The sequence below is a fragment of the Tupaia chinensis genome, unplaced genomic scaffold (assembly GCF_000334495.1).
Source record: "Tupaia chinensis unplaced genomic scaffold, TupChi_1.0 Scaffold000208_1, whole genome shotgun sequence".
Taxonomy (NCBI): domain Eukaryota; kingdom Metazoa; phylum Chordata; class Mammalia; order Scandentia; family Tupaiidae; genus Tupaia; species Tupaia belangeri.
The window spans coordinates 1709348-1734215 of NW_006159683.1; positions in this window are offsets into that span (position 1 = coordinate 1709348).

Here is a 24868-nt window from a genome sequence, read left to right on the forward strand (position 1 = left end):
GGCAATGGTGTTTCCTTTTTTTCTTTCTTGTGTTTTTCTATTTTGAAACATTCCAGTTCTTTACATTTGAAATGTTTAGATGTTTTGGTCTACTCGTTTCCAATAGAAATAATACAGGAACAAACAAAAATCTTACCTAGACTCTTAATGTAAGCTTTCTACAGATATCAGAAGAGGATTGGGATAGGGAAATGGAAGTTGTCATCGCTAACAACACACACAGGGGTGGAAGCTTTAAGACAGGATGTGAACACATCCCTGTCCAGCTCAGAGTGAGAAGCACCCATCTCTGCAGTGCCGGAGCTCAAGCAATGAAGTGATGTTGTCAGAAAGACTTAAAATCCTTAATGTAAGCTTTCTACAGATATCAGAAGAGGATTGGGATAGGGAAATGGAAGTTGTCATCGCTAACAACACACACAGGGGTGGAAGCTTTAAGACAGGATGTGAACACATCCCTGTCCAGCTCAGAGTGAGAAGCACCCATCTCTGCAGTGCCGGAGCTCAAGCAATGAAGTGATGTTGTCAGAAAGACTTAAAATCACTATTTGGCATGTTTTTACATGGCAAAAAGCTTCGAGTTTGGAACTGTACTTTTTAAAATTTATTTATTTTTTTAAAATTATTTTATTTAAATTTATTTTAATTTGACCAGAAGGACCAGCAACTGGCATAATGGCTATGTCGCTGGATTCCCATGCAGTCAACTGCGGTTCAAGTCCCAGATCCGGTGGCTTAAATTCACGCCAGACACGTGTGCGTGCGTGCCCAAGATCCTGAGAGGAAAATGGAGAAGGGATTGCGGCATGGCCATCCCCCCTGGAAGGATGATTTCTCGCTTTCTGTCTCTCTCTTTCTAGCGAGCGCACATGCTCTATAGCAAAACCCTCTCCAAAAAAAAAGATCAAGTTGGTAATTAGACCAAAGAGGGACAGAATGAGTGAGTGAGTGAATGTGTGGGTGTGGGGGGGTGGGAGAAAGGGAGTGGGGAGGGAGAGAGAGAGAGAGAAATCAAGCTGCCAGGTCCGGGACTTGAAATGTCGTTGGCCATGTGGGTGTCCAGTGCCCCTAACCACTATACCACCTGCTGGCCCCTATCACTATTTTTTTATTTGCTACAGGGCATGTGCACACACCAGAGTGAAAGCAAGCTGCCAGGTTCAGGACTTGAACTTTAGTGGGTCATGTGAAAATCCAGCACCCCAACCACCACACCACCTGCTGGCCCCTGGAACTACATTTTTAAAGTATTGTTTTTTTCTCTTTGATTCAAAAAAATTTCTCTTTGGTTCATCTATTTCCCATGCACCCTCAGTGATAAATATTAAAATTAGACAGTTGAGCCTCAGGTTTCATCACACTTTCTGAAAACATCAAGTATAATTTAAAATGTAAATTGCTTGACTTCTATGTATAAAAATGTGATCAGTGCTGGGGTAAGTTCTTAAATTGTCTTAACACTCACCATTTCTACATTATTTGCTTTGCCAGAAATGACCTCCTTAGCCCAAGCAGCATCAGAGCAAGAAGAATTAGACATGATCCCTTACTTAGGGTGCCCATTTTTATAATCTAAGAGGTTTGAAAGAGAGAAGTGTGAACAGCAGTAAAACTCTAGGGTAACAGCCCTAATTACTAAAAATTACTAAAAATTTCTTCCTGTCATTTTTTTTAAGCACCAGCCTTGTAAGTTCTGTTTTTGTTTCTTTTTTATTATTATTTATTTATTTACTTCTTCCCTGAAAGGGGTATAGAGAGAGGAAGAAAAGTACCCCCTCTAGGTCTTCAAAGGCAACTCCTATCACTAGCATGAGCCGGCCAGGACCATGAGCATGAGCACAACTATGTGCCTGGGGAGATCTTGGGATGCCAACTCTGAAGCCTGTCATGACGGTTCAGGATCGTAGAGCACTGAGCTGCTGCATCAACAGATCGCCCTGTTAGCTCAGTTTTCTGGAGCCCAAAGGCAGAGAAGATGGAGACTATAATCTTGCACACACCTAACCACCCACCTCAAAGTGGCTTAGTAAAAGAAATAAGCTCAATGAATATCTGTTGAATTGAATAAGTGATGTGAGAAAGAATGTCACAAAATTTGTCCCTGATCTCCCAACTGAGGTTTCTGGGACACTCTGGAGCCACAGGAAACCTGTCTACTCCCGTGTTCCTTACCACCCGCTTCCCACCCCAGTTACTAGAAGGCTACTAGCCCCCTTCGAATGGTGAAATCCAAGGACTCGGATTCATCCTCCACACCCTGCACTGTTGCACACCACAGACACATTCCCAATGGAAACTTCTCTTCAACTCTGTGACTCATGCAAATTCCTGTTGTGTCTTCTCCCACATCTTTTAGGTCCTTCACTGACTTTTCTATCTCCTTTTATTACCCCAGCCAGTCACACCAAAGGGTATGTCCTGGTCTTCCTCTACACATCAACTTCCTCACAAAGCATTACCCATTCTCAAAACTTAAGTGACCACTTCACTTGACATGACTCCAAAACCTCTAGCCCTTCTCCTTCCTTGACCTCTGTATCTGACTCCCAGGGGCTCCCTCATCCTCTCCACCACCATGGTAACAACCACCTCAGACCCAAGAAGGCAATCCTGGATCTATGATCTTTCCATTCCTGCCAACCCATCCATCCTCTTGGACTCGCCCTCCCTATTAATGGCCCCTGACAGGCAAGCTTAAAACTCCTGGATCAGGTTTGATTCTTTCCTCTCCTTTACCTACATCCAATCAATTTCCTACCTGCACACTTTGTCTAATTGCTTCTTTTTTAAAATCTTTTCAGCCTATTATGAATGATATCAGTCTTGTTTGTTCTGCTTGTTTTCTTTTGATTGAAGTTTTCATTTTTCAGTCTTAGTTCTAACTGGTTCTCCCTGGGATTCTACCCTTTAGTTAACCTGTTCCCAAACATGTGCCATATCTTCCTTCCTCCTTGCCTTTGGCCACACTGTTCCCTCTATTGTACATGCCTTTCCACCATTTCCACAGGTCATTAGCATTCTGCCCATCCTCGGGCCCATATTTTAAATAGAACCTTCTCCATAGAGCCTTTCCTGACTTCCCCAACTAAATCTACTATATTTCTCTTTAAACGCCACAGTTTCTTATTGTCGACACATTTCCCACATTTTTCTTCCCACATTACACACCCACAATATGGTGTACCTCTCATGTCACCCCTTCTACTAGCCTACAGGCTTTTTGAAGACTAGCATTACAGAGAGAGGATAGACAGGTAGATTTTTCCCCCATAGAGTATATGTGCTTGCTGAAGAGAGAGAGACAGAAACATAGATAGGGGAAGTGAGTAATTACCTCCTCGGGAAGATGGCCATACTACAATCCCTTCTCCTCCATTCTCCTCTTAGGATTTTGGGCAAGCACGTTTATGCACCTAGCATGATTTTTCCAGCCACCAGGTCCGGGACTTGAACTGCAGTCAGCCATATGGGAGTGAACTGCCTTTACCACCACACTGCCAGCTAGCACCACATTTTATGTATTTTTGTTTTCTTTGTACAAGATGTGCATATAATCAGACTTCTATATTTATAATATATTTCTGTTTATGTATGTATTCTCCTTTCATCTTGTCTCCAAAAGGACTTGTCACTCAATAAGTATCTGGAAATGACTAAGAAAATCTGTGCTTTTATACTTCCATCCTAAACAGCTCCAACTTCTCTACTCTCACCTACAAAAACAGCTTTTCTTCATGCTGATAAATACTTATTCATCCTAATTATTTCAAATCAAATGAGCCTAAAAGCAGTTTAGTTCTCAATCTTTGTTTTACTTTTCCTCCCTTAACCATCTGGACCAGGAGTTCTCAGCCTCAGAGCTAATGACACACTAGACCATGGAAGGTGAGGTTCTATGCACCGCAGAACCTTTAACGCCATCTTTGGCAACTACTTATGAGATGCAGTAGCATCCTTGCTTGTGACATCCCAAAATGTCTCAAATATACTGTCAAGAGTGGGGAATGAGGGAACCAGCAGTTAGAGTAATGGCTATGTCGCTGGACTCCCATGTAGTCGACCGTGGTTCGTGTCCCGGACCCGGTGGCTTAAAACTCACGCCGAGCGCGTGTGCGTGCGTGCCCAAGATCCCGAGAGGAGAATGGAGGAGAAGGGATTGCGGCGTGACCATCCCCCCTGGGGGGTGATTTCTCGCTTTCTGTCTCTATGTCTCTCTCTGTCTGTCTGGCGAGTGCACGCGCCCTACAGTGAAAATCTTTCCAAAAAAAATAATAAAATAAAATAAAATAAAATAAAAGAGTGGGGAGTGAGAAGGGAAATGACGGCATTGTCTCTATTTGAAAACCACTGATCTCAACCAGGACTGTCATATGGAAATGTAATGAAAGCTACAAATGTAAGCACATGTTGATTTTAAATGGCCCAGAGACTACCTTAAAAATATAAAAAGGAATGAATTAAAGTAGTTTTAATTATACATACTTAACAACATAGCCAACATATTATCATTTCAACATGTAATCAGTATTTTTAAATGACTAATGAAATAACACACATTCACTTTTCCTTACTAGTCTGAAATCCAGTGGGTGTTTTACAGGTGCAGCACATGTGAGTTCAGACTACATATTTCAATTTCTTTTCTTTTTCTTTCTTTTTTTTTTTTTTTTTTTTTTGAGAGAGAGATTTTTGCTATAGGGGGCATGTCCTGAAAGACAGAGAGACAGAGAGACAGAAAGCGAGAAATCACCTCCCAGGGAGGAGGTCAACACCACAGTCCCTTCTTCTACATTGTCTTCTCAGGATCTTGGGCACGCACGCACATGCACTCGACGTGAGTTTAAGTCACCGGGTCCGGGCTTTGAACCCCAGTCAACTACATGAGAGTCCAGCGACATAGCCATTACGCCAACTGCTCGTCTCCACATTTCTACTTAATAGCCACATGTGGTTAACGGCTACTGCACTGGACCACTCAGATCTAGACAGTTTTCTCTAGACTGAGAAGTTATTTGTCAAGAAGAATTCATTATCTCTTTTGTTGCCTCCTAATTATTCATTGCTATAATCAAATATAACAAGGTTTAGGATCAGACATCACACTCAGAAAATATAAAATGAGATGAATAAGAAAACATATGTGAAATGATAAGAAAAGGCTGTAAGAGAAAATTGCGTGAGGTCATAAATGTTGGTTTTACTTGCTGTCCACACCCCCAAATTTCCACCCCAGGAATAATGAACATCCATACACATGCACACACACCCCAAAAGAGCTGTCATGGTGCAAGAAAACAAACACATGTTTATTAAGTATTGATCTTTTGCAAGTTTTCCTTGGGTCACACATTACAAGGGTGAGAGGGAAATATATTCTAAAGGTTCTCATTCTAATCACTTCACTTTACAAATTGAGAAACTGGGATTCAGACACAATTACAAACTGGCCTGAGATTTCAAAGCACCTTAACTGAAGTCTCAGAAACAGTATCTGCTTTCCACATTTTCGTGAGATTACCTCAAATGTATTAATATGTGTAAAATTATCAGACACAGTGTTCCTATGATCCTAAATGTTTATTGAGTCTAAAAAGGATAGCACTTAACAAAATCAGAAGAAAGAATTAACTTGGAGATTTATGTTACTGTTTTTACTCTTCAGGAGTGTTTGCCTAATCTATAGACTAATGCAATGTAAATTGTTACTTAGAATCTTTTCAGGAGACGAGTGTAACACCTTTTTCAATGACACATTCCATAATAGACAACTCTTACAATTCCAAAGTTTTCCTTCAGGTTACTGTTTCTCAGTCTGTATTCCAAGAATCAATGACAAGCTTAATTATTAGGTTCAATCAGCCTAGACCAGTGGAACCTGCCGTAGGGCACTCATCATTCCTGGAGAGAGAATCCTCTACTAAATTAGAACCACAGTCTGCTTCCCCACTGAAATTTACAATGAGAAGAAGAATTGATTTCTATTTCCTAAATATTCCAACTGGTTTGGAAAATAGGAAGGCTTACTGTGACAAAAAGGTAACAGCAAGTTTACCAGCCAAGCCTCAGTGGCACAGTTATTATATATTACATATATAATATATATGTATATTCTTCTGCCTTAATTCCTTGGAAATTTTAGGTATTTACTTTTTGGAGTCTGTGAAACAGTTGGCATTATACCAATATTCTGCTGTATGTATTTTGGTCCAATTTGAGTTTAGTTTTCATCTACTTCTAGGTAAAATGAAAAAAAAAAAAAAAAGATTTTCCTCCTACAGTTTCTTAAAGCTCAAGTTTGATGGAGGTTCTTTTATCCGGGACATCCCTTTGAATTAGACACTTCCTGCCTCACTTCAGCAGAGTGCTCATGGAGGAGGGTTTCTAGTCTGGAATTCAGGCCCTCAAGACAGGGAACAAAGTCTGAATCTGCCTGTCCTTCAGGACACAATGAAACAGCCAGCTGTTTGCTTAGACAGTTGCCTGAATAGTACTTTATCGGGCTATTATTAGCTTTAATGTTGTAATTAGATGTGCAAATGTACCCTGAGGTATGTTTGGATGGGAACATCATACAAATCAGAATTGACAATGATGAACACAGCTGCATTTCTGCCAATGATTAGGCATTTAAATAAGTGCTTGTGGTGCGCTTGCTGGAAAATGTGATCTGGTGGAGTACAGAGGTTAGCAATAATGTGAGGGTGCCAAGGGGACATCAAAAAATCATAAAAATAAAAATGAAAGTGAATACATTAGATTTGACTTGGAAATTGGAAACTAACTTCCCTAACCGTCCTATTAAAGATAGTTCCTCCTCCTCATCATTTCTTAATCTAGTCTTCGTTTTCTACATAGCACTTATCCTGACAAATTATACACACATACGCATTTTTAACTTGCATAGATTGCACCTCCCATTCCGATAGAACAGAGGCTGGAAAAAGGCAGAGGCAACACCCTGTCCTCTACACTAAATCAATCCCCAGTGTCTCCACATAACAGGTGCTCAGAAGTATTTGCTGAATAATGGAGAGAAATGGTTTACAATATATACTAAATAAAGTCAACACAAATATGACTTCTCTTCCTCTAAAATTCTGTGAAGTTCATTTGATATTTACAGCTAAATGGCATCGAGTTCACCACCACCGTTCTACCACTGGAACTGGAGGCCTGGGTTGGTTAAGTGACTCGTCCAAAGACTTGCAGTTAATTAATCTGGACTCAGAGGAACAAATCAGCAGCCAGCTCTGCCTTTCATTATACCTACACTGCTGTGACAGTAACCATTCTGAGGGGGAAAAAAATATTTTTCTCATTTTATATTCTATGAAGTAAGTATAATCAAAATAAGAGCGAATAAAGATGTCGACACTTCTGTGCCTTCACAGCCCTCCCATGTGTGGCACTAGAATTAAATTTCTTTCATAAACTGTTGGACACTAAGCTCTCTTTCCTCCCCTTGCAGTTCCAAACTAGTAAACCTCACAATCCAAATTCTTATCACTTCAAGTCCCCAAAGACTTGACTTTCCAGCAGTGTGTTCACGTTTTCTCCACACCACTTCCTGCTTGTATACTTCTTCCAAAAAAAAAAAAAGAATCCAAAGCTATAAACATACTGAAAAAACATTGTATCTACTTCTGGAAGCATGACAACCCAGCAGAATCTTTTTTTTTTTTTGGAGGTTTTTGCTATAGGGCGCATGTGCTCGCCAGACAGAAATATAGAAAGTGAGAAATCACCACCCCCCCGGGGGGGGATGGCCACGCTGCAACCCCTTCTCCTCCATTCTCCTCTCAGGATCTGGGGCAGGCATGCACACATGCCCAGTGTGAGTTTAAGTCACTGGGTCCGGGTCTCGAACTGTGGTAAACTACATGGAAGTCCAGCAACATAGCCATTACGCTAACTGCTGGTCCCAACCCAGCAGAGTCTTTGACAAGTACATAAACCAGTATGGTTTGGGGAATAGGAGTGCATACTTAAATACCGTCTCAATGATCTATGAAGAAGAATAAAATACTCTAACACTGAAGCTATACCAACATAATGTAATCTTCCTTTGGAGAGTCAAAAGCCAATTCTTGCAGTGCCTGGAGGGCATTAGTTTGAACACTGATTCCCTACATACATTACTGTAGAAAGAAAATATGATTACTTAAACTGTTGGATCCTGAATGAATGAAATTCCATAGCATTTTGACAAAGAGAAGTTAAAAAGTTCAACATAGTGAAGCAAAATCAAACATAAAGAAAAAGAGCTATAGTTCCAGGGAGAAAATAGTTAGATATTTGTCTTTTTTTTGTTTTTTTTTTTTGTTTTTTTGGAGAGTTTTTCGCTATAGTGCACGTGCGCTCACCAGACAGACAGAGAGAGACATAGAGACAGAAAGCGAGAAATCATCCCCCAGGGGGGATGGGCACGCCACAAACCCTTCTCCTCCCTTCTCCCCTCCGGATCTTGGGCACGCACACACACACACCCGGCCCACTGGGTCTGGGACGCAAACCGCGGTCGACATGTGGGAGTCCAGCGACATAGCCATTACGCTAACTGCTGGTTCCCAAAAATAGTTAGGTATTTGTCTTTTCTTTGTGTGTAAAAAACAAAATAGAGATCCTAAGTCATTAAAAGTATAAACATATTTATCATAGGTTATAACCAGAAGAGTTTATTCAACATTTGTTTTCAAGCAAACTGTTAAAGTTATAGACTTTATTTCAGTCTACCAGTGAGACATTAACCTAGATTGTAATATGTTTGATCTAGATTATAAAATATTAGGTTGTCTGAAATTTAACATGGGTTTTTCTTTAAATAACCTTTTACAGTGAAGGATTTAGTAGGACAATAACCATTTTGAACTTTGTCCCTTTTTTTTTTTTTTTTTTTTTGGAGAGGATTTTTGCTATAGGGTGCGTGCGCTCGCCAGACAGACAGAGAGAGACATAGAGACAGAAAGCGAGAAATCCCCGCCCCAGGGGGGATGGTCACGCCGCAATCCCTTCTCCGCCATTCTCCTCTCGGGATCTTGGGCACGCACGCACATGCGCCCAGCGTGAGTTTTAAGCCACCGGGTCCAGGACGTGAACCACAGTCGACTACGTGGGAGTCCAGCGACATAGCCATTACGCTAACTGCTGGTAACTATGTCCTATCTTAAAACTGGTGAAATTTTTATCAGCTTTACTCAAGTTGATGACAAATATAATCTCATCAACAAATTCACATTGACCCTTATATATTGAAACTGTTGTCTGACTATCCAATACTGAACCTTGCTCTTGATGGACTAACCAATGATGTTTAAAGCTTTCTATATTGTTAAGAGTAGAGGGAATACCAAGGAGAATTCCAGCTTAATACAGGCTGACAATGGAGAAAAAGAAGACAGAACAAAGACACAGAGGGAAACTGAAATTAGGACATGGGGAAAGGACCCTGACGACCAGACCATTCTTGCAACCCAGCTCCAATCCTGCCCTCGCAGTTTTATGAGAGAACTGCAAATTCTTACAATAAATTTTCTTCTAGACTTAGTTCTAGTCAGTGACTATGGCTTGTTGGGTAACTCATTTTACAAGTTGTAGTGATGTACAGTGATTGAATGCATAAAATAAATTAAAATAATAAAAAGAAAAAAGTATACCCTGTCTTTCGAGTTGTTTTTTTTTTTTGAGAGGTTTTTTGGTATAGGACGTGTGTGCTCGCCAGACAGACAGAGAGAGGCCGAGAGAAGAATGGGAGAAATCACCCCCCCAGGGGGGATGGCCACGCCGCAATCCCTTCTCCTCCATTCTCCTCTCGGGATCTTGGGCACGCACGCACATGCACCCGGCGTGAGTTTTAAGCCACCGGGTCCGGGACGTGAATCGTGGTCGACCACGTGGGAGTCCAGCGACATAGCCATTACACTAACCGCTGGTCCCCTTGTTCTTTGAGTTTCACAATGCACATTAATAGAAAGCCATCAAAGAACTCCCACAGCCATTTTGAAACTTAATACACCAGTAAAGCTTTCTTTTTTTGCATTGATGTCTCCCTTTGAGTTAGTACAGAACCCATTTGAAACACAGTGATAGATACATTAGGATAAACTTATATAATGTTAGATATATAGATATAACTATATATAGATATCTAGGATATCTATATATATAGATACATATATACAGATATATATATATATTAGGATAAACTTATATAAGGTGTTTTGTCAGTCGAAGCATTTTAAACTTAATCTCGTATAAGGGAAGGTCTCTAAGGAGAATATCCCGGAAATCGTGTCACTCCGGCATCTGCCCATTCCATCTTATCAAAGGCAGATTCTGTACAAATCAAAAGGGCATTTCCTCCCCTTGGAACTAGCTAAAATGTCACAAATACACATTTTATCTTCCATGATTCAGCATTGACTTTTAAAAATATGACCAGTCAATACCTAAATGTAGCATGACTCTGCTGAGTGCAGATCAATACTACACGCATGCCCTGAAGGAGCAGACAAAGCCTTAATGGGCACCACAGCAATTCAACCAAACTCACCCCTGAATCCCTATAAATATGTAACGAGAAATGGCCACAAACCAACGCACCCACATATATACACACGTAGCGCTTATTCCTGATACAATTTTTAAATGAAAAAAGGGGCTCCAAAAACATAAAATTACAAATAAACTTACTGAAAATCCAGTTAGACAAGATTTACATTTAGGATCAGATGCAATATTATATTTATGACTGTCTGGGACGTTTCCAAAGCCCAACTGATGGCCACATCATTTGAATCCAGTTACTGCGTGGACATCATGTTTATACTTGGACATCTGAGAAGCGTGTTTAGATCAAAGGAAACGGGCCCTTGGTCTTTTTCTGCATGGCACATGCTTCCAGGAATGAGCCAAAAAAGTAAATTCTAAATAATGGCTTTCATTGAAAGTACATAAAGTGAATATAAATTTGTTTTAGACAGGATAAAAGGCCATCAGGCTAGTTGGTAGGAATTTCAGCTCCAACCCTGGGAATGAATTCTGCATAGTTGGGCTCTCTCATTTAACGACGATCTCTGCGGCTGCTAGTCAGAAGGCAATTAAGGCCAAAAACTCCATTTCCAAAAACAGCACTGCAACACTGGTTCTGTGCCAAGAGAAGAAATTCAGAAAGGCCCCGTCATAATTACTGTTTCATAAAGACACCTATCTAGAACGCTAAGAGCTGAGATATGGAGAAACTTCTTTCTGCTATAGATAAATGAAGTCTTAACCTTTAAGCACTAAAATATCTTACTTAGTTTCCAAGAAAACCTTCTCCAACACATTCTACAAGTTGATCCTTCTTAACTAGAGTACTCAAAACCTGACCTGAACACCTAATGAGTCCACTATGAATGGCAATTACTACATTGTGTCAAATGGTGTCTGATGGGAAAGGATGTTTTTCCCCTTATGCTAAGTGGACCCTCCTCCCCACTAGATTTGTGTTGTTTGATCAAGCTTTTCCCCCCCACCAGCTACTGTTTCTAACTACTCTCAAGCTGTTTGCCCACTGCAAAGCCCTGCCTCCCTCCCTCTTTTCTAACCAGCTGCCTAAACACTTAGAAACCAGTGTTTTAGGTAAGAGCACACAGACTAACTGCAGGCCTGGGTTACAGTCCATGAATCTAATGGCATCTGTGAGCCTTTTTCACATACCCTGGTTATTGGCTGAGCACCAAAGAACTCAGAGATAACACAGCGCGTGCAGATTCTGTCCTTCACTCTCCCTCTCTCCAACAAGGTGGGATGAATGAGCTCCAGTAGCACAGGTGGGGCCCACTCTTGCAGAACTGAAGTAATCTCTTATCAGCTAGAAAAAGCAACCATGTCCACGTCTGTCACAAAGTATATCTTTTCAAACATAGGCCTTTTAGTCTTGTCAGTAACATTTTCAAGTGATCTTTCTGACCCTAGTCATGGAATCCTTCCCACAGAGACAAAAATCGCAACAGCAGTCACGGTTATGGAAATATGCTGCAATTTTGGTAAATAAACAGGCAATTTGCACCCACAAAGAGTTATTTTTTTCTTAACATGAATGTTATTGTGTACCTTTGAGGTTTACAATGTAATGTTATGGGATATGTATAGAGTAAAATGGTTAGTAAGTAAAGCAGATTAGTACAGTTATCATCTCACAATTACTTTTTTCTATGGCAAGATCAGTGAAAATTGACTTATGGAACAAAAACACCTAACACATACTTTTCTTAACAACTTTAGTTCTGCCTAGAACCCTAACCTCCTTATTCATCCTATAGACCTGCTACTTTGTATCTTCTGACCTGCATCTCCTCTTACCAAACTGGTAACTATTGTTTAATTCTCTGTCACCACAGAGAATTCTTTCCAATTCATTTGAGATGCTCCCTCACAGGACCCACAACAGCTCTCAGCACCTGTCATTTTCATGTTTAGAGATGTAAGAAACATGAATCCCAGCAGTTCTCCTGCCTAGAACCCTAACCTCCTTATTCATCCTATAGACCTGCTACTTTGTATCTTCTGACCTGCATCTCCTCTTACCAAACTGGTAACTATTGTTTAATTCTCTGTCACCACAGAGAATTCTTTCCAATTCATTTGAGATGCTCCCTCACAGGACCCACAACAGCTCTCAGCACCTGTCATTTTCATGTTTAGAGATGTAAGAAACATGAATCCCAGCTCACTCACTTACTACCCACATGACCTTGAGAGGTAACTGATACACTTTATTCTTAAGGTTTCCTCAGCTGTGGAATGGAGACAACCCATTGGCAGAGATATTTTTCAGCAATGAAATAACATTTAGAAAGAACTTAGCACAGAGCCCCTCCAAAAAAATATGCTCAGAATATGCTCAAGAAAGACTGGTTGCTCTAAAGCTTAGCTTTGTAACAATGTGGCTGGGTCACAATGTCTAGACATTTGGTGCAATTTTTCTTTTGGTGAGGAGGGGATGTTTCTGTGAAAAGCAGGTTACCCTCCATAACGTGGATGGGCCTCATCCAACCAATTGAAAGCCTTAATAAAACAAAAACTGACTTTCCCAGAGCAAGAGGGAACTCTGCCAACAGGCTGATTTTGAACTACAGCTCTTACCTGAGTGTCCAGACTGCCAGCCTGCTCCATCAGATCTTGGACTTGCCAAGAATCTATTCCATTCCCTAAAATGAATCAATCAATCAATCTCTCTCTCTCTCACTCTCTCTCTCCCTCTCCCTCAAAATCAATCAACCACTCTCTCTCTCCCTTTCCCTCTCTCTCTCTCCCTATGTGTGTGTGTATAATTAAAAATTAAGAATTCATCTTTATTTTATATATATATATATATATATATATTCACACACACATACAGAGATATGTATACACACACACACAAACATAAACATATCTTGTTGGTTCTGGTTCTCTGGACAACGCCAAACTTTTATTATTATTTCTAACCACCATCCTTAATACACAATTAAACAATGCACTGGTCTTCCTCTCAAGTACAAAGGAGTTAGAAAGAGATCCATAATGTCTTCAATCAAAAAAAGGGGTGAGTGATCCTCTGCAAAACCAGACATCTAAATAAATGACTCAAAGTGGTTCACCTCGCATACAATTACACCTTGGTATCACATATTACTCGAAACTCAATCTGGGTATTGCAAATAAATTTGACAGCTTTAAACATCTCTGTCTCTTTTTTAGAAGAAATGTTAAGGAAGAAAAGCTAAGGATGCTCCCAATTTCTCCCAAGAGCTATTTTTTTTTTTGATAAGAGAAGAACTGCAATTAGTAAATTTATTGTTTTCTCTGTTTAATACTGTATTTATGTTCTACTGTAAGCTCCTTGAGGGCATCCACAGTGCCTGCAACTTTATAGCTATACCTATAGCAATGTTAACCACATAATTATTCATTTACTGCCTACTGATTTCATAGGCATGTACTTATCAGACTGGCTTTTGCTCATGAAATCATCATAAAGTGAAATCCCTTCTATATAAATACTGAAATAAAGCAGCTTCATATCTGTCACTAATGAAATTTTCTGCAATCTCTCTTCATATTTTTATTCAGCAGAAACAAGGAGAGCCCCAAATTCATACTTTTACTCTATTTCAACACACAGAATGTAAACATCTTTATTTTTCTGCCAGACATTTTATTTTGTTACTTGCTCATTGCTTATAGTTTATGCATCCTAATTTTCACTCTCTTACCTAGTATTGGGCCTTAAATATCTCTACCTCTTTAATCATCTGAAACATAGTTCTGAGAGAGGACCAGGCTGCAACGGCATGAGCAGGCAGGACCAAGCACAAATTCTGGATGACGACAACATCAGCTCATTGAAAGACTAAAGGGACAGTTCTGATGGCCGGGGGTGTTTTGTGACTACTCGTCGTGAGGGCAAGAATGAAGCCAAAGCCATGGGAGCTGGGACAGGGGGAAGTACAAGGGTTAGTCTCTAAGTGTGAGCAAGATGAAAAGGGTCCGTGTCCGCAGGGACAATGATGTGGACAGGAGCAGAATACGTCTTTCACCCATGTGGTAAGGACGTAGGCAGAGAGGAGCCTCAATGGGACAAATGGACTTGTCCACATGACAGCGCGATTTGGAATGACAGAAGAACCCAGGGCAGGGCCATCTGCCTGCTGTCCTGGTTGTCAATGGCCTGGCTAGTGTGGGTAGATGAGAGCTGCCAGGCGCTTGCTGTTCACTAGCAGAAGCCAAGTCTCGCTCTGCAGGTGTGAGCCACTGCGGCCGAGAGCGAGGCCCTCTGGGGAGCCCTTGCAGCTCTGCTGCTCTCACTGAGATGGATAGCGCATGTACTCTTCCTTCCATTCTCATCCTCTTAAGAGCCACGAATTAAGAATTCATCTTTATTACACAGAATGTGCTCCCGGAGCCTGCTGATAAGAGAAATGGTTAAACTCAAGGGGGAAAAAACATCCTAAAGTTGGGTATGAGGACTTGGGAAGAAGCTGAAAATCCTCCCACTTTCACCAAAACTGTTCAGTTCCCACATGCTTTCTTTCTTCTTAGAGAGTAAGAGTGATCCCAAGCTCTTAATCAAAAGTGGAATGTATTAGTTTCCTCCTAAAGATCCAACAGGTCTTGAGACTTAAAGAAGTCAGAGAATTTCCCCCATTTACTCAAAGATCAAGACAGCAAAAATAAAAGAGAGAGAGAGAGAATTAAATGGCTTCCAGTCAGTCAGCTTTTCCTTTATCTCCCCATTCTCACAACTGGGGCATCACCTCCTTCTTCTCCACCCCTCCTGACAATCAAGAGCCAGCCACTCTCTTATCAGTGCTATTAAAGGCCAGACAAAAGACCCATAATCATAAAAGAGACTAGGAACTAACACAGTACCTTAAATTACTGTATATTACTAACATGTTGCTAAATATATTACTTGTTAGGCCTGAGATATTTGCCTGGCTACAGAAGACTTTAAACCTGGAGCTCACAGAAAAAAAAAAAAAAAAAAAAAAGCTAATATGGAATTTCAAACAGTGAATAGATAAAGAAGCTATTTGGAGGAAATTCAAAGGCATTTCTCAGCCACTGAATTGAAATAACTTATTTAGGGACCACTCCACCCATGGATATGGCTGACCCAAAGAGAACCTTTTATAATAGAGCAATGAGTTTTAATCTTAAGAGATTTGCCTATTAATTCTAAATATTCAATCCTAAAAGTACTAGAGAAACACACTAATACGTGGAGAAAGGCTAATGATGCTTCCAATTTCCCCCAAGAGCTATTTCTACCAGTTTGTTCCTGGGGGAATGTGAGGAGGAGCATTTTTTCCACCAGTTAAATATCTTTGCAGGAGAAAATCATGTTACATTCACCTAAGGGATTTAATCCAAAGAACTTTTCCCCTAAATTTCACATGCAGATTGCTCCAATCTTGAGAGAACTAGGATTTGTAGATGATAAAGAAGCAAATCAGAAATTAAGCTGCTTGGATTTACCACTTACTGATCTGGTATAATTCCCCAGGGAAACTACTCAACTATATTCTTACTTTCACCTTCTATAGAAAGTTAAGTTTTTAATACAGATTTTTTTCCTAAGTAGCTATACACTACCCTTGAAAATCTTTGAAATTAAAAACTACTCTGAAAATCGAGTACAACTGGTGTCATAGTCATAATTACTGTAAAGTTCCTGCTGCTTCCTACGGTGTATAATATATCACAATTGCTCCTCACCTTATTCTGCTGGGCTCATACTAACATCGGCTTCTTCTAATTCTCCTCTCATGATTGCCATAATGTTCTCACTTTAGAATTTACACAGATTCCAACTGAGTCATGTAATATACTCTTCTACATCAAGAAAAATAATTCGAAGACTTATACAACAAGAACCTAAGCCCTGGGTACATATTTTCCAGGCTTTTTACAGTATACTAATCTAGAAGGAGGAAGCGAGTTGGCCAGCAACAAAACAGCTCTTGAGTTACTTAATTAGGCACTAAGAATTTCGTGCATGTTTGTTCATTTAATCCTCTCTATCACCCAATGAAGTTCGTAGGATCATTATTTCCATTTTAAACATTAGCAAACAGAGACATGGAGGCATTAAAAGACTTGCCCACAGTCATGATCTAGTAAGTGACAGAGCCGGAATTGGATGGAAGCCGGCCATTTCCAGAGTCTATACTGTCAACCCTCCCATAGCGGTGCTGGTAACAGCACTGCGGCGAGGAGATTTAAAATCAAGTTGTTTATTAAAAAGACAATCAAGAGGTGTTTAACTACACTGAGAAGAGTGAGGCATTTTATTCTCTCATCTCTTTTTTTTTTCTTTAGATTAGTGAGTAAGCGAGATACTGCTGATTTTGTGTTAGGAGAGACAGGAACAGGGATGTGGGTAAGGATGGGGCAGAGATAGGGATAACGAGAGACAGGGTCAGAAAGAGATCTTTTGCTCAGCTTTTAAAAAGCAAGGAAAATCCTCATCATCTTACTGCCTACTGCCCAAATACGTTAGCAGGAAATGCTATCTCACTTGAGAAAATTTCCTTTCTGCTGTGTTGCTCTTCCGACCCAATAGCGTATCTGTTACAGGAAGCAGCTCCCCTGGAAGGGCCATAGTGAAGGCCGTGCCCTTTTCTTTCAGTTCCCTGAGGGGAAAGAAGTCACCTGTTCACTGTCTGAGTCTGGGGAAGGCCAACAATACTCTGGGCGTGAACCTGTAAGCCAGTGTGAGGCCTCCTGGGATTCTGAGCACAGTAAGGGATCATTCTCAAGTCCCACTCAGCTGTAGCTTTGTTGAGAAAAAGACAGCATGAAGATGGAAGTCGCGGCCATGGAGAAGTCCAGACCACGCCACGTGGAGGCAGGTAGGGATGGGGAGGGGAGGGACGGTAAACCCCACACTGCTGAGTGCTTTATCCATGATCACCGGCACCAGTCAAATGCAGGTGACAGTGCCAGGGCTGTCAACACTTCCACCAAGCACCCTGACAGCAACCAGATCTGGAAAAATTATGGAGAGCGACCGATTATACTTGCCCTGGCTGGGCCTGAATGGGTGGATCCCTTAGAAGGGGGAAATTCATTCATCTGAAACACATAATACAAACCTTCCTCACTCTGGGATGCAATTTTTTTTACATCACACCACTGTGATGAGACTGTCTTGACTAAGAACTGTAAAGAAAAGAGCATCTCAGAAAGAAGAGATGGAGGTAGAAGAGCAGTTGCCGTTTTATCACTCTCTGACAAAAATGTGAAGAAACAACTTGAGCCCTCTTCAGTTGACCTTCCCAACTGAGTTCAGCTTCAAAATCAAAGCCAGGAACTCCACCTCCTGCCTCACTGGAAGGGGCAGAAAGGAGTGAAGTCCAGAGTGAGAGCAGGGCTGGGGGAGGCAAAGGGCCCATTCTCAGCTTCCCCTCCACCTGCCACATGGTCATGGGAATAGCCGAAGCTCTCCAGGACCAAATCATATGTGGAAAAGCAATTCTGATAAAACAGGAGAGAAACCCCTAATCTCTGGGGTTCTGTACTAATGCAAGATTCCCAACATGACTGTAGTTCTGTAGCTGAGCTTTTACTTTACTACTAACTCTGACATCGCTGAATTTCATGTCAGTTGTAATAATTTGGAGCCCAGGACTTTAAATCTTACAGTACATTTACATAAGCCATAATAACCCCTGATATAAACCAAGCAGAATTTTCTGACCTATGTTCAGATTTTAAGGTGTTAATGAATTCTTTTGAGAGGTTTTTGCTATAGGGTGTGTGTGCTCCCCAGAAAGACAGAGAGAGAGAGAGAGAAAGCCAGGGGTATGACCACCCCACAATCCCTTCTCCTCCATTCTCCTCTCAGGACCTTGGGCACGCACACACACGCACCCGGCGTGAGTTTAAGCCACCGGGGTCCAGGACTTGAACCACAGTCAACTACATGGGAGTTCAGCGACATAGCCATTACACTAAATGCTGGTCCCAATGAAATATTTTATAATTTCAATGTAAAATACTTTTATTTTTCATTCAAACTAATTTTTAAACACAAAATATAAAAACAATTCCCTAAACTGAAGGGTCTCTATCTAAAACACTTCAAAACACAGCCCAATTACACAAAATAAATTTGCACCACATAAGTGTAAAACATAATTAAAGTTTACTTAGAAACACAGTAGTGAGATCCTTCACTCTAGGAAATAATGCTTGAGTGGAAATTTAAATTCCCTCATATTACTTTAAAAGAGGAAAAGAGGGGGAAAAACACCATTACCCTAAACAGCCATTTTCAGAATTTTAATTATGTTACTGCACTCTTTATGGCATGTAAAATAAGAAGTCTAAGGAATTAGTAGTCTGTTAAATCTACATTTACCTAATCAAATTGACATCGTGTCGGACTTTCTGATCTGTTGATTGCAAGTTTTTATCTGTTCAATATACAATTATCATTTACTCCAGGAGTGTTTTAATGAAAGCAGCCATGTAAGGACTTTGAACACATCAGTAAAACCAAAAATATTTTAGGAGCTCAATAAAATCACAAATTCTGATAGTTTTAATTAGATCTATTAAATTCTCATCATTGCTCCAACATAAGTTCCTATTTCCCTATTTAAACAGAATGTTGCAAACAAATAATAAATTATGGCAAATGTTACATTTATTTTTCTAATTTCTTTAAAAAGCAATGTCTTATTACAAAACACTTAGACATGGTGAAAATATTTTTTTAATTCATCCACAATTCAATTGCAAGGTAACTTAATACTTTTAAGTACCACATGGCAGGCTTTTTTCCCATGTATTGAGATCAATACATATATAATTTAATACATATATAATTTTATATTCAACATTTAAAATGTTACTATTTCCCATTTATGCAAATCCTTTTCTAAGAAAATATGATTTCTGGTTTACATTTAATTAATGTATACCTTTGCGGGCTATAATACAATTTTTAAAGGCATGCATACAGTGTATAGTCACCAAATAAAAATATACATATATTCATCTTCTTCAACACTGAACATTATATTATGTTGTGCACATTTGTTCTACTAGTTTGCTGGGATATTTTTTGGAAATATATATTAAATTGTTTATATTTTACACTCTGCTGTGATGCACTATCCAATAGCCTCTTCTCTTTATTTACATGTATTCTTGTACCCATTAAAATTTCAAATCCATAAGCCAGCTGGTGGCACAGCAGTTAAAGCAGCTGGAACCCACATGGATAACTACACGGTTCAAGTCTTGGACCTGGTAACTTGAAAGACACATTGGGCAGGTGTGCGTGGGTGCCCAAAATCCTGAAAGAAAGGAAAACGGAGAAGGGATTGAGGCATAGCCATCCTCCCTGGAGGATGCTTTCTTTCTTTCTCTCTCTCTCTCTCTCTCTCTCTCTCTAATCTTCAGCAAGTACATGGGCCCTATAGCAAAAATAAATAAATAAAAATAAATAAATAAATAATTTCAAATCCTTTTTGAAAAATAATTTGGGGAAGAGATTTTGACTATTTGTTCACTGCTGTCTCCTCAGCACCCATAGCTGTATCTACACAGACACTGTGGTTACTGGATTACTGGTTAAAAACCAGTAAGTGATCTAGTCTATCATTTATAACCACACGACCATAACACTGCACATTCAGGTGACTTTCAATTTTTCACAATTATGGGCAATGCCATATGTCCTTGTGGATGAAGCTTTTTCAGTATTTAAGATTTTTTACTTGAGATCAATTTCCAGAAGTTGACCTCCTGGGTCAGAGTTTTTATAAATAATTTTAAGATTTCTAATATCTATCACCAAACTGTTTTCTCCAAAGCAGTATCCCTAGAGTACCTCTTTCAGCTCACCTTTTGAAAGTACTGGGTAGTGTTTTGTTTTTGTTTTTGTTTTTAAGTTTTCCTTACCATACAGGTGAAAAGTAGTTATCTATAGTTTATTCCTAAGTTTTGGTGTTTTGAGAGTGAGAGATTTTTGCTATAGTGCACATGCACTCGCTGGAAGGTAGAGACAGAGAAACAGAAAGTGAGAAATCACCCCCGGGAGATGGCCATGCCACAATCATTTCTCTGTCCTACTCTTGGGATTTTGGGCATGCAGTCGCTTGACGTGAGTTTCAAGCAGCCAGGACTGGGACTACAAGTCCAGTGCCTTAATGACTTGCTGGCCCCTATTTGTATGTTTTTAGTTACTAACATTGACTATTTCTTGAATTACGTATTAGGCATTCGTATTTTCCGTTTTCTGAGTAGCCTCCTCATATTGTTTATCAATTTATGCATTCATGCTGTATTCTCTACTCCCAAAACACATACTGTTCTATTCCTGGATGCACCTCCTCTTTCATCTTCTTTTAAAAAAGAAGCTGTTTCTGTTAACTCTTTCATATAAATTTTCAAGTATTTTGTCATGTTCACACACACATATATACATTCACACACACACACACACACACACACACACACACACATTTGGTAAGATTGATAGATTTATAAACATTGCTTTTAACACTTAATTATAAAAAATGATAAAGTACAGATAAACAAAAGGAAAAGAAGTCAGCAAAACTCTTAAAAGTCACAGAGGAGCAATGTTCATACTCCAGTATGCCATTCCGAATTTTGCTCTGTGCACATACTATTTTTAAAAGAACATATGTGGATCCCATGTGCATACGGTTTTCCTTTTTTTTTTTAATTGCCAGTGTATGCATGCTCTCACCAGACAGAGGAAGTGAGAGAGACCCCTTAATGGGGTATGATCATAACAAGTTCTTTTTTTTTTCTTCCATTTCTCTATCCTGTCAGAATTTGGGGCATACATGCATGTGTACATGGCATATTTTTCAAAACCCTGTTTGGGGGAAGGTTTTTGTCTTTTTTAATTTAACTCCATTTTATAAACACCTTGCCAAAGCATCAAATACTCTTCATGACACTTTCCAAGGGTAACAGAATATCATGGTTAAGTAAGAACATAGGAGACAGACAGATATGAGCTCAAGTTCTGCTCTCAGCACCTTAACTATAAGACTTTGTAAGCTGTGAGCTCATTGCTCATTGGTAAAGTGAGGGTAACAGTATTTATTTCAGATGGACTATTATTTAAATGAAATAAAATAATACAACTTATAAATCGCTGAATAGTATGGTGATAATCGATGCCTAATAAGTATTTTTCAAATTAACAAATAAAAATAGTTTTAATTTGCATTTCTTTGGGGTTTTTTGTGTATTTGGATTTAAATTTATTTTGTTTGTTTTGGGTTTGTGTGTGTGTGTGTGTGTGTGTGTGTGTGTGTGAGTGTGACATACCTTGTGCCAAATGCTCACAGCTTTTCCTCTTTTTGTTCTGGAGCAACTTTTTGTCTTATTATTTTTAGTTCATTTGTTCATTCATTGAATCAACAGAGATTTATTAAAAGCCACTGTGTGCTCACTTTATTAAGGATATTAAATGGATTTTTTTATGTTCCAAATGTTCATCTAGTTTACTATTTGCCTTATAATTGTGTTTATGGCAGGTTTTGATATAAGTTATAGGTCTGGGACCAGCAGCTGGCATAATGGCTATGTTGCTGGACTCCCATGTGGTTGACTGTGGTTCGAATCTCCGACCTGGTGGCTTAAACTCACACCAGGTGCGTGTGCATGCATGCATGCTCAAGATCCTGAGAGGAGATGGGAGAAACGATTGCAGAGTGTCCATCCCCCGACCCCGGGGGGGGGGAGAGATTTCTCACTTTCTGTCTCTCTGTCTCTCTCTGTCTGTCTTGCTGGCAAGCGCATGCGCCCTATAGCAAAAACCTCTCATAAAAATAATGTTATAGGTCTGTAATGAAAACAAAAATGGACTCGATGTAGGGCCAACTTTAAAATCTGTTCATTTAATACTATAGTTTATTTATCAAGGGTAGCCTACCACATTCATATTTATATTTCTAGCAACTATGACAGCCTATAACATGGAGTAGGTTATCAACAAATGTTGAATTTGCTCAACTAGAGAGAAAAGAACTAACAGGAAAGGCAAACTTAGTAACCAAACATCATTTGAAAGAAAAGATTTTAATTAGAGTGGCACTACAGAATTATAGAAAAAGACATCAAAAAGTCAAAATCAAACATTCTTCAGTTCTTATGTTCTTTTGTAGTTGAAAGGATTAACACCTGCTCTTAATATTATTTTTAAGCCCCAAATATTGCTACCGCTGTATTTAGCAGCATTTCTCCAACTGTGTTCTGAACTATATTATCCTAAACATGCTCCAACTGCAAAGGACCCCCACGATCAGATAAGTTTGGTGACCACCACACACTGCTTTAACCCTTTGCCCCAACCCTTTACCCACATACCAGGTAAGTGAACTACAATTTTACAGGAGACAGAGAGGAAGCTAAGGTCAGATTTAAATAAGGTGCTCAGACAGATAGGTGGGAACTAGGAAACAGCTGATCCTAGTTAAAAAACTGAAATTTGTCCAAGCAGCTACTGGACAAAGCTTTGCATTTGGGACACAGGAAAAGACCGATGACTGGAGAAGATACAGACCAGGCAGCAAACACTCAAGGATGTTGGTGGCACTGAAGCCATATGGTGGTATCGGTGAGAAGTAAACATCAGTGTCCTGGAAAATCATGCACCTGGCACCAGGAATCAGGAAGAGAAAGCAGGAGACAGAATGAAGGAACTTGCCATCAATGTCAACCCAACTCCTAAGAGCTGCACTGGATCACAGTATATGGGATCGCTGTGCTGTTAATCACTTGCTTCCTAGACAGGCTACTTAGTCAACATTCATTTACAAGGGTAGGTCTGATGCACTATTCAGAGGGATTTTTTTTTAATTTCTGCTGAGAGTCTGCCTACTACGGTAGAGGAGCTGTGTGAAGAATTCATTTACCTAGCACCATGTACCTGATTTACTTCAGAGGGATGTGTAGCACCTGTAGGGACTGGCACCCTGGCGCAGATTTCCTAACCATACTGTGATTGAGACTGAGTACCAAGTAGAAGAGACCTTTGGTGCTGATCTTAGTACCAAATCATGTTCTGCTAGGCAGGGGTTCCACATATACTTTGTGCTCAAAGACTCATTTGAACTGGGCTAGGCAATCTACACCATGGAGTCAAAGTAGTAGACCTAATCATCAGTAGAGTGGGAAGCCAACCAGGGACTGACATTCATAATAGTGCAAGGTCCCTCTTGTGGGGGTAGGGGTAGGGGTCTGAGCTGGCCAAAGGAATCTGCTAAGAACCCAGGTTAGGTCTGCCATAATCTCAGATCAGAAAGCAGCTTCGGTGTTTTTTGTTTTGTTCTGGCTTGTTTTGTTTTTATCTTAAACCATAAAGGAGTACCAAAACAAAATCCAAATCATTGTATGTTCATAGGCTCTCTGTACTGAAAGGTAACAATTTAGTTGGTATCTTTATTGCCTTGGTTGAACATACACAGAAAACATCACATTGCACACAGCTATTCATCAAATGAAGTCACTGACAGGAAGAGAACTAGAAATGTGTTGATTCAAGAGCTTGATGTCAGGTTAAACCATATACCAACAACAAAACAAATGAATGCATGTAAAACAAATGGAGGCAAATGACTTTACAATCAATCCTTTACCTGGGAATGTATAATTCTGTAACAAGTTTGGGCCCTTAAATCTGACACACACAAGCCTCAATAAGCTTCTGAGTTATCTTCACAATTGTTTGGTTCTTTTTTTTTTTTTCCCATGTATTTTAAATAATCAGTATTACCATATATTTAGTGTGAGAAATACATGCCCCTTACCCTTGTTCCTCATGCAATACAGGGTTCTCCTGGAGCCCACCTTCTACAATAATCCTGAGGCCATGTATCACCACCAATAACATAAAAGCCTGGGAGACACCTTATATGTGATCTCACAATTACTGCACTCTTGTCTGAATTACCTGCTCTATTTTTAGCTACCACTATTGAGGTCCACCACTGACAGGTATTTTTATAGATGTGAGAAAACTCTTTACTATAACTCTAAAGAAGAGGTGTTGTTAAGGTCATTTTATACGGAACAAATTGAGAGGTCAACTAGTTTGTCCAAGGCCACAGAACCTTGGTATAGGAGTTAGTATTATAATCTAACTCTGATTTGATAACTCAGATCTCTGTCCTACCATAAAATCAAGTTTCCCAAATTATTTTCCTATGATAGAAAGTAAAATTTGGAACAATGAATATTCATTCCTCATCTACTGCACACAATCTAACTACCTAGTTACACGATGAAGAATCCATGAGGGGCCTCACTGAGGAGTCTTCCTTGGGTTAAACTGTCTACAGGAGGAGTA